This window comes from Panthera leo, chromosome C2, assembly GCF_018350215.1.
Source record: "Panthera leo isolate Ple1 chromosome C2, P.leo_Ple1_pat1.1, whole genome shotgun sequence".
Classification (NCBI taxonomy): Eukaryota; Metazoa; Chordata; class Mammalia; order Carnivora; family Felidae; genus Panthera; species Panthera leo.
The window spans coordinates 20,295,619-20,307,417 of record NC_056687.1 but is presented as its reverse complement, the minus strand read 5'-3'; the positions used below and the strand labels follow the sequence as shown (position 1 = coordinate 20,307,417).

The window sequence follows — 11,799 nt, the reverse complement described above, 5'->3', positions numbered from 1 at the left end:
TTGATGGCTTTCCCAAAACTCTCCCAGTGAGAAAGAGAAAGCTACTGTATTGACAAAAATTTTCTACCGAAGAATTCGTGGCATTGCTAAATTGATAGGGACGTTATTTTAAATGCAAAATAGATACATTTCCTTATTTGAAAATGTCTTCAAAGAGCAAACACTTTTTTAAAAACAGACATATTTAAGAGCACCTGGGTGGCTCAGTCAGTTAAGCACCTTACTCTTGATTTCAGCTCAGGTCATGATCTCACAGTTCGTGAGTTTGATCCCTGTGTCAGGCTGTGCGCTGACAGTGCAGAGCCTGCTTGGGATTCTCTCTCTCCCTCTCTCCATGCTCCGCCCCGCTGGTGCTTTCTCTCTCTCTCTCAAAATAAATAAACTTAACACAGAAACATAACATTGAATCTATACTACTTTAAACATATACAAACTCAGTTTCAAATTCCAAGGACGAAATTAGAAAAAGATATTTAAGACGGAAGGGAATATTAAGACTTTCACATATCTTTAGTATTGTTAGCTAAACTTTTGTAGGATAGTTGGGTTACTTTCAAGATAGACAGTTTATTACCTTCTCAATTGTGTAAATAATACCGCAAGCAAAAATTAGAAATATCCCTTAATTAGGTCAATGCTATTTTTATTTATTCTAACTTTATGTTTTTTTCAATATGTACACCCTACTTTATATTTTTAGATGTCATGTTTTAAATCTAAAATGATTAAATGGTATTTATTAATTTGTGTCTTGTAGCTGAATAAAGATTGGGGATTTCAAGGAAGTTATATATATACCAAAACCACACAACTACTGGAAAAGGAAAACTTTTTTTGAGATTATACCAAAATATTTACTCAATATCGATGTCACTACAAAAAAATCATATGAAACATACAGCCATTAACATTACAAATCTCTGCTTCTTACAACGTAGCTTACATATAGGCAAAATTACTCTTTGCTTGCCTGTCCTAATCTATGAAGTATTGCAACAAACACACTCCCTCCCATAGCTTTCCATTGTACGCTTAAAACATAAATTATTCCTCCCCTTTGGAAAGGTAAATAAACTTTCAATTCCCACCTCCCTAAAAACGTTTACTCATAATTACAAATGCTGAAGTTTCAGCAGTGAAATACCAGAAATAGACTAAGAACAACTGGTCTTTTCTTTTCATCTAAGTCATGCTATAGAAAGATACAGTGGTGATGGTAAGAAGGCAAAGGCTTTTCACTAAATTGTGTTGCAACAGGTTTCAAAATCCTGTGTCAGATGTTTGGACAGGTTGCTTCCATTAAGAAGTACTGATTTTAGTCTACAGCCATACCACCCTGAACGCGCCCGATCTCGTCCGATCTCGGAAGCTAAGCAGGGTCGGGCCTGGTTAGTATTTGGATGGAAGAAGTACTGATTTTAAAAGGCAACAATTTAAAATCTTTTCACACACACACACACACACACACACACACACACACACAAATGGTCCACAAAACATTTTCCTTTCCTTCTGAAGATTTTAGGATGCAAAATGAAACATTAACCAGTCTTTTCCTATTAAACTTAAATGGCCAATTGAGACAAGCGGTTCAGAGACCATTCTTCCAACACTGATTAAGACTGTGGTGACATGTACCAGGGAAGCTTTCGTTACGCTTTCTGAACTTTGGGGGCAGACTTGGTGACCTTGCCAGCTCCAGCAGTCTTCTTGTCCATTGTTTTGATGACACCCTCAGCAACTGCCCATGCCATGTCATGAAATCCCAAACCCAGAGGAGCATAGAGAAGGTCTCTAAATGCTTGGTCTCTCCAGGAACCATTTCAATAATGGCAGATCACCAGACTTCAACAATGTGGGGCCATCTTCCAGTTGGTTTCTCCCCATAAAGTCAATTCATTTTCTACTTCATCTCAGCAAAATTACAAGCAATGTGAGGTGTGAGACTTTTTTTGCATTAAAGGAAATTCTCATTAACCATATATTGTTCATAAATGTCCCTTTTTTAAAAAAGTCAACTTTCTAGAGGAGTACAATTCTCATGAATGACTTCAGCTTTGCATCGTGAGCCTTGTAGTAAAAAAATCATTTTTTTTTACAGTATGATACTTTCCAAATAAACTCTTTTAAAATAGTCTAGTCTTTCCTTAAATGTTACAATAAAACAGATACGAAATAGACAACAAAGTACAGTTTGTGTTTACAAAAAAAGCTGTACGGACAAACAGATTTAGGTTATAAATGTATATGTGCACCTGCATAGGTGCATACCCAGCATTAATTTGGTCTGGATGCTTCAGAAGAATCATTTGAACCTTGAAGTCAGCTGCTTCTCTTGGTGGGTCATTTTTCTCTGTCACCAGCCATATGTCCCAGTAGGTATGTTTGACAGATGCCTTCTTGACACTGAAGCCTGCATCTGCCCCCAGGAAGAGCTTTACTCAAAATTCCATGGTGCATTTTAACAGACTCCACTTCATTTGTAATGCTGACTGGAACAAAGGTGACCACCATGCCAGGGTTGAGAACACTGTTCTCTCTTCAGCCCACAGGGATGGGACCCATAGCACCAATTTTGTAGATATCCTAGATGGGCAGAAGGAAGATCTTGCCCTTTGGACATTTGTCAGCAGAATGCAACACAGAGCTTCCAGCAGTGTGGTTCCACGGGCATTTCCATCTTTATGGGTGGCTTTCCATTCCTTGAACAAAGGTGTATTAGTACTTGAGTCAAGCATGTTGTCACCGCTTCAACCAGAAATTCACAAAAGTGTTACTGTATTGAGATTATACATGATATTATGCATGAAGATAGAGTTAGCTTTTCTCTTGGCTGTGGCTGTTCCAGTTGTTCCATCGTATCACCAAGAAAGTCTGGAACCATGGCACTAAACTTGACTTACGAGAAGGATTGCATATGCTAAATAGCAGTAGGACTAATTACCTGTTATTTAGAGCCCACCCAAATCTCCTCTCATGGAACCCTGTAATAGCTCATCTCATTATTATTAAAATTCTGTAAATAATAATAATAATTTTCGGGCGCCTGGGTGGCTCAGTCGGTTAAGCGTCCGACTTCGGCTCAGGTCATGATCTAGCAGTTCGTGAGTTCAAGCCCCACGTCAGGCTCTGTGCTGATGGCTCAGAGCCTGGAGCCTGTTTCAGATTCTGTGTCTCCCTCTCTCTCTGACCCTCCCCCATTCATGCTCTGTCTCTCTCTGTCTCAAAAATAAATAAACGTTAAAAACATTTTTTTAAAAATAATAATAATTTTCTTCCTCTTCTTCTTCTTCTTCTTATTATTATTATTTATATAGCCTGGTTTTAGTTGAGAACTTGCCCCTAGGCTCCGCTGAGCCCAAAGTGTCTTGCACATATGTTGATAGTACTTTTGCATAGTCTGATTTGTCTCTATACAATTGTTTGTAAGTACCTGCAGTACCCAATCCTGTGTGATAGCTGCAGTTGGCATTGTAGGAGGAATAAATGAACTTATCGTTTGATGCATGTTTGCGTCGCAGACCACCCTTGGTTTGACGTCGCACACACTGACGGAAGACAGTATAGACGTAAGGTTGGAGACATAAGGGTGCCTGCGTGGTTAAGTGTTTCTTGATTTTGGCTCACCGCTTATGAGATCAAGACCCAAGTCGGGTTCAGTGCTGACAGCACAGCTCTTGCTTGGAATTTTCTCTTTCCCTCTCTCTTTGCCTCTCTCTTTCTCTCTCTCTCTCTGTCTAAAATGAATAATTAAATGAGTAAATAAACATTAAAAGAGTTGGAGAAATAACTCAATTAGGCTTTTTTTTTTTTTAAGTTTTAAAGAGAGAAAATTACCAAGAATTCTCATGGACTCCCTGGGCTATTTCAGTGAAAAATGGAGGAAAAAGAAGAAGAAGAAAAATACCAAGGCTGCCAAAGATCCTTTTTAAAATGCAGAGACCTGATTCCAAAATGGAGTCAAGAAGGCATACCACCCTTTGATACTGAGATTCTTCTGAGGCTGCAAAAAGATTAAGAATGCTTGTGCATTTGGACTCATTTTATGATGATACCAAAGTATCACTTAATTTTACATCTTTGACCAAGTGTTATTCATGCTTTGAATAAGGATTCCTTTTGGACTCCTTCTGACCCTATTGTTGGGAGGGCAGGATAATTTGTGGTAGACTATTAGCTCAGGTCCTCCAAATGAGATTCAATTCTGGGAAAATATTTGAAATTATTTTGCAAAGAGAAAGCAAGATTAAAACACTGAATAACTTTGAGACAATTAAACTGGTGAAAGCATTTCTATAGTTGGTTTCAAATGAAATAAAATAGGAGAGGGATGGAGTCGCTATAAAAATTTTAAGAGATTACAGTAAATATTAGATGGTCTGGCTGGTCCATCAACTCCTTAGACTATAAAACTACTGGAACAAATTCACTCAAATTTTCCTCACCTAAATGAGCTTTTAAAATGTGATGATAACACAAATATGGAAACTATGGTCTCTTCAGAACAAGTACTGATTAAAATGGTGTGAAATAAAAGACAGAATTACGATTCTGTGTGATGGGTTGATAAGGGTCCCTTGACACAGGAATATGAGAGATCTGAGAAAAATTACATTGATATGGGTTAAATGCCTGAGGATGATAAAGAAACTGTTGGATACTATTGCTCAATGTACTCATAACCAAATTGGCTAAGGGAATTATTTGCTAATAAAATAGTTAAGGGACTGACATGCTTCTGTTAGGAAATATGGTGACCCAATTCTGGAAGGCTTACATGTAGAAATGACTCAAAGTAGAAACTGATGAAGGAGAGTATTGTATTCTAATGTATTACCCCTAATGTAGTACCCCAGACAGTACTATGAGAATAGATATGATGTCTGAATGTGAGATTTTTCTCCCATACTTTTCTCCCATTAACAAAAAGAAAGCCATGTCAATCTGCTGTTCACTTGTTTAAATGTGGCGTACTAAATGGACATCTTTAGAATTACCTAAACCTACTCAGGGACTTTATTTATTTATTTATTTATTATTATTTTTTTTTTAACGTTTATTCATTTTTGAGAGACAGAGCATGAGCGGGGAAGAGAGAGGGAGACACAGAATCTGAAGCAGGCTCCAGGCTCCGAGCCGTCAGCACAGAGCCTGACGCGGGGCTTGAACTCACGAACCATGAGATCATGACCTGAGCCAAAGTCGGATGCTCAACCGACTGAGCCACCCAGGCGCCCCCTCAGGGACTTAATTTAAAACAGTGTAGGACATTTGGGTGTCATCAAGGGATTTTTGCTTTATTTAAGAATATTTTAATTTTACTTGAATTAGTACCCTAAGAGACATGTTTAATATTCCAGTATTATCTGTGAGGAAAGCTAATAAATCCTGGAGTTTACTTGTAAGGTATAAAAGAATTATACAAAGTGTTGCCTTAGTAGTATTCCATATTCAATATGGTTTTAACAACTGAAGCTACACACCATGCTAAAGGAGATCAGTATTTTGTGAACAATTTGGTTAGTTGTTTTTTGTTTTGTTTTTTTTTTATCCCAGTTCTTATATCAAAAGGAAGCCAAACTAATTTGTATTCGTGTGGAATGGAACCCAACAAAAGCTTACTGTATTCTCACACGGATATAGATCCTGCTGATTATTGACCAAATCTGCCATGAAGAGACTTAGATCTGATTAAACGGGAAAAAAAAGACTGTTATTCATCATATTGATGATACAATGTTGACAACTCAATCTGAAGGTCAAAGAGACTAAAGTAAATGCTGATAAATCAAGATAGCCATGGTAGAGTCACGGATTAACCGAGCTAAACTACGAAGTCAAGCACAAATGATAGGATTCTTAAAAATTACCTGGGCTGGGGACACTACAGATATACCTCAAGGAACCAAAACTTAACTTATTTTCTCTGCCATCTCCAAAATGAAAATAAAAGTCATGGAGATTGATTGGGTTGTTGGTCTCTGGAGAAATCACATACTACAAGTGGGAATTTTACTAGTCTCTTTTCGCAAGAGTACCAGGGAAAAAGATGAATTTTAATGATGTTATGCACAACAGAAGACACTCAGCATTTCAAAGAATTCAGTCTAGTGGCTTACCCAGTCTATTCCTTGGGGTGGTACAAGCCCAATGCTCAAATGATATAAGTGTCAGCCACTTGCACTCATGCTGTCTAGAGCCTTTTGCAAAAGCTCATATCTGTTACCCAGCAATAATAGCTGCTGGGATTTTGGAGTCGAAGTTTGCCAGAAGCTGTTGCCATATAAATTCCCTTTGAAAGAAAATTTTAGGTCGGTTACTGGGTTTAAAATGAAACTGTTTCTGCTATGGAAGGACATGAAATTATTTTGAGACACAAAGTACCTTTTGTGTCATGGATTATATCAAAACAACATTCCAATAGAGAAAGAAACACACAAAGGAGTTGGGAATCATATATTAAAAACTATGCCGCCACAGTACCCATCTCATCTGTGAACAGGTGGCTGCCATACCTTTGGGTTCTATATTGGATTTACCTGAGGAATTACCTAATTCTACAGTTGAATAGGTGTGTCCGTAATCATCAGTTAATAGATTCTAACTAAGCAATAATGTTCGCATATGGTACTTCCCAGGATACTCAATCTGAAATGCAGCTGTATTGTAGCTGGTCAATGGTTGCAATTTGCAAGAATACTTAAAAATAAATCCACTAAGTTAGCAGAATCAGAAGCAGTGTTCCTGTGGCATCTGAAGAACTAGATACAAATTATTATAAAGATAATAAAACAATATAGTTTTGTGCCCATTCTTAGGCAGTGGCCAATGAATTGGCAATATGATTCATAAACTATGTCTTAAATTATTAGAGGGTAAAAGTGGTTCCCATATGTGGCAATATTGTCATGAAAAAATTGGTTTTAAGAGGACAAATCAAAGATGTGTATAATGAAGTGAGTGTGTGCACACGGCATATGCACATACACACACACACACACACACACACACACACACATTAGAATGGAACTAGATCTAAAAAACAATGTTCTTTTTCACTCTGTGCAAGTGATCACTCGAGTGCACGAAGTGAGTGGTCATGAAGCCATTCAGACTCAAAAAAATGAGAGAGAAAAGATACACCTCACCGTCCTTGAAAACTCAAAAATCTAATAATTCTCTTTGTTCAACAGGACCCCCAGAAAACAAAAGCACCTAAAAGCACCCCGAAGGGATCTGGACTGACCTGCATCTAATTAGGGGATGATACTGGCAAGTTACCTATGGCCCCAGTTGTGGGTCTTGACCGGGATAAATATTCATTCTGGATTTGGAATTGTATACTTAGTAACTGAAGCAAACCTCCAGTGCTATTGCCTGCAACAGAAAATAAACAGTTTTTAATGTTCACACCTTTAAGTTATCTGAACAAGTAGCCCACTTTACAGCAAGCGGAGTACAACAATGAACTAATAAACATCATATCCAATGGGCTTTTCATGAATGTTCCATCCCAAAAAGTAGTGGACTGTTTGAAATTTGGAGTGAACTATTGAAATATCTGGTTATGAAATTGGGCGGTGATTGGAGACTGAAAACATAGCTTGAAAGAGAAAAGGATTTATGTGTTAAGACAATATGTGAAGGTAAATGGGGTTTACCAGTGGATAGACTGATGGGACATAAAGGAAAAAAATAGGGAATAGATGATGGAGACTGATGTAAGAATGGATTTACATGAACTTATTCCTTCCTCTTTCTCCCCCACCTCCTCCTCCTCCTCTTTCTTTCCCCCCTCTTCCCTCTCCTTTTCCCTCCCCCTCCCCCTCCCACTCTCCCTCCTCCTTCTTTTCCTCTTTATTTTTCTCTTCTTCCTCCTCCTTCCCCCTCCACCCTCCCAGTCTTTCTCCTCCTCCTCCTCCTCCTCCTCCTCCTCCTCCTCCTCCTCCTCCTTTTTCTGCTTCCCTTCTTCTTCTCTTTCTTCTTCTTCTCCTCCTCATTCTTCTCCTTCTCCTCTACCTGGTCCAGCAGTTCTGGGACCTAGATTGCATTTACTAGTTCCAGACAAAAAATCAGCTTCTAAACATGACACCATGACAATTCTAAATATTAAATACTTGAGTTCTTAAAGAATAACGGGATGGTTGTTCCTTCCTGTCGCCTAGCTAAACTGAGATTAATGGTTCTGCCTCTTTACTACTTAGTGGATGAGCAGTTTCATTAGCCTATACTTTTCCATTCCTACATGATATATCTGGGAATGGACACTGGCCGGTCTTATGTTGTGGCCAGTTGTATGAGTCAGTACCCTTGCTGAACTTGACAGTTCTACCCCAAGGTGAGTTTCTGGTGAAATGTAATAATAAATGGAAATAAGTGGGCATAATTGCTGATTGAACAGGTGCAAAAACTTGGTGACACTAAAAGGAAAATGTAACAATACTTTGGTATTGTTTGGTGCTTTGGTGCTTTGATAGCAAGACAGTCATACTCCTGTCTTTATTCACAGATGCCCATAATGGTTCAGCTATTTCCTGTCAGAATCTCTTTCTTTGTTTGAATCTGATGACCCAGGATGGGTCCTGGTGGATTTAGTAAGCATTCATTCTACATTATCCATGTGATGGTACATCTCAATGATTTTAATCACACCCTGTGGATGAACATTTGAGAGAACTCTAAAGTTGATTTTTCTCTTGTTTTTCATTTTACATGTTATGGTAATCACATTGGACAGCTTTGTGGGGGGTAAGCTACAGAAAGTCTTACATTTCAAGCTCCTACAAAAAATTTTGTTCAACAACAGAGCCATGGACCATTATGTAACTATTGACTTACATTATAATATGTTGAGAAAAATACCTAGATAAAACAGTCTTCAAATATCTTTGGTGATCAACTTACTGTAATACTCTCTGTCCTAAGATTTTCGAGAGTAGAGGCCAAAATCAAGATAAAGAATACTTAGCAAACTGAAATCACTATTAGTTTAGGAAAGACTTGCTAGGCTTACAATAGTCCCAATGCTCTTTGAGTATACCTATGAGGATTTTTTTTGAATACTCCAACTAAACTATAGTTGTAAGTGACAGCTATCCATATGTCATTCTGCTGAGGAGGTCATATTTTCTGGTTCCAGGATAGATTCTCAAACTACACTTAATTAATAAACTTATTGGCAACAATATGTTTGGTAGATCAGACAAAATTGTCCGAAACATTCTAAGAGCAACGTGAGTGGTTTTGGCTCAAGTCTAGAAGTCATAGGATAAACCAAACTCATCTCTAATGAAGAGAGATATACTGAGGAAAAAGACTCATGAACTTCTATTGCCATTTAGAATGCACGATATTCTAGGAGAGAGATAAAATATAACATGTGGCCTGTATAGAGGATATGCTTTTGGAAAAATGGATTAAAAAACTCAACAGGTTGTTAGCATTCTAGAAGAATGCTGCGCACACTGATGTGAGAAGGGTTATCTATATATACTCCTCTAGATGGAAATAGCATAGCTCAGGGAAAATAGTCTTTGAACTTGGCAGAAAAAAGCACAAGGAACTTATATGAAACTTTTGGTCCCAGTAGGTCATGGGAACCCATTTATGGACAGCATATTTTGCATAAGTGTTCCTTAACTTTGAAAGCATCATGAATAAATTTAAGAAGCAAATTTACACAATATGCAGTTAATTAGACCTGACACTTTTTAAACGTGTCTAGGATTCTTACTAGAGGACATAAAGAGGTGATTATTTGAGGAAAAGTTCTATTGGGAATCTATGAATGTGTAAACTTGCAGTATGAGACAGGAAGTATGAAACGTGGAATCTGGAATTAACTGACAGCTGGCCCATTGAATGATTTAATAATATCTATAACAATACTGGTATTGGTGACCCTATTGAGAGATTGAATTGGTAGGTTGACCACCTGTTTTTCCAGCAGAAGATGATTGGCTAGAGAAAATGTAGATTTATCTAATAATTACTACATTAAACCCATATATCGATCATTTTCATATATTTCAAATCTCACCACTAAAAGGAAGTAAAAGGATTGTAAGCTTGGGAATGACACACAAATTTGAATTGATATATTTAGTAAATTAAAATACGTCTTTCACAAGCAATACCTAGGGGTGCACGGGTGACTCAGTTAAGATTCTGACTCTTGTGATCTTGGCTCAGGACATAATCTCACTGTTCCTGGGTTCGAGCCCTGCAATGGGCTCTGCACCAACAGTGCGGAGCCTGCTTGGGAGTCTTTCTCCCCCTCCTGCCCCTTCTCTCTCTGCCCCTCCCCTGCTCACACATTTTCTCTCTCAAAAATAAGTAAACTTTTTTAAAAAGGAAATGGAAACCCATTTAAAAAATAAAGCAATTCTTAGGTCTTATTGAGTGATATAGTTAGTATTTTGATGCTTATCATTCAACTTTTTCTATTTTATATGTATTTTTAAAGGCACAATATGAGAAGTGGTGAGGTTGAGGCATATGAAAGTGAGAAAGCTAGACAAAGTACAGGGGACTATCTAGGAATGGAGTTAACCTAAAGCTTTTTGGTGGTAATTTTATGATTATCACCAGAGATGCATGGAACCATGATATTCACCTATGGCCAAAGAAGGATGGAAATGTCTTGTTAGTGAATTAGAATATAAAGCTTAACGTTCAAAACTCTTATGTAAGCATTAGGTCTAGGTTTGTCTATATATGTCATTAAAAATAAGCAGATAGATGTGTTACACCTGATTTAAAGGATTACACAGCCTAGTTTCAGCTACATGAAAATAAATAGGGGATCAAAAAGCTTCCTCAGTAAACTTGTAACATGGGTCCCTTGAAAACAAGTCATCTAGAGCACATCTAGGTGTTTCATCTTCCAAAGACAAAATATGTCCTCTGCAACTGAGAATGGATCCTGGAAACTTTATCTGGAAGTCCTGGGTCTCCCTCATGTTTGCACTTACTTCTTTCCCCAGCCATCTCCTGATGTAGCATATCCTTTACCTTTATTAAAGTTACACCTGAGTATTCCTCTGGACTGTTGTGAGTTGTTTCAACTATCTTTTCTTGTATAATTGCCAAATCTTACAAGTTCTCTTATGCTCTATGGTTCCTCTTGTGTTTTGGAAATATGTTCAAGTGATTTGACACATAATGCAAATCATTAATTTAAGCACTTAGACAGAAGGCCATAAGAAAATATCAATGTTCTCGGTTTTACTAGAATAGCGTGTAAGAATAGGATTTGAGCAGTGATGGATCAAGGGAGGAGTGGCCTTGGAAGTACTCTGGACCCAGGAAATGAGAAGGAAATTTGGGCAAAGAAGATTAAAAAAAAGAAGAAGAAGAAGAAGAAGAAGAAGAAGAGGAAGAAGAAGAAGAAGAAGAAACCTTATGAAGAGTTATTATTCTTTTTATCTTCAGTTTGCACTCTTCATTTTAAACAAGGTCTATGATAAATTACGCTTTCCTGCTGAAGTGGCTCCATCTCCTACAAGATAAGCCCGGATTCTATCCCTGCCTGTGGCAGTAATTACATTAGCCATGCCACCTTAAGATAAGTCATTTTTCTTCCCTGGAATCTCGGTTTCCTTATATATAAAAGAAGGGAATTGCAGCCGCTGGGTATCAGTACCTCTTCATACCCAACATTCTACAGTATTTTGTGTTGTGAAACTCATGCATGTCTAACCCACAGCAACGCACCAGAACGTTGGAATAACTGTTTTAAAGTTTTTGTATTTTGGCAAAGAGAGAAAGCATGAGCAAGGGAGAGGGGCAGAGAGATAG

General features: G+C 37.8%; 1 pseudogene; it reads right to left on the bottom strand.

Annotated features, from left to right (window-relative positions):
* Window positions 1–1,652: 1,652 nt before the first annotated feature.
* On the bottom strand, window positions 1,653–11,555 carry LOC122229230 (annotated as a pseudogene).
* Window positions 11,556–11,799: the final 244 nt, after the last annotated feature.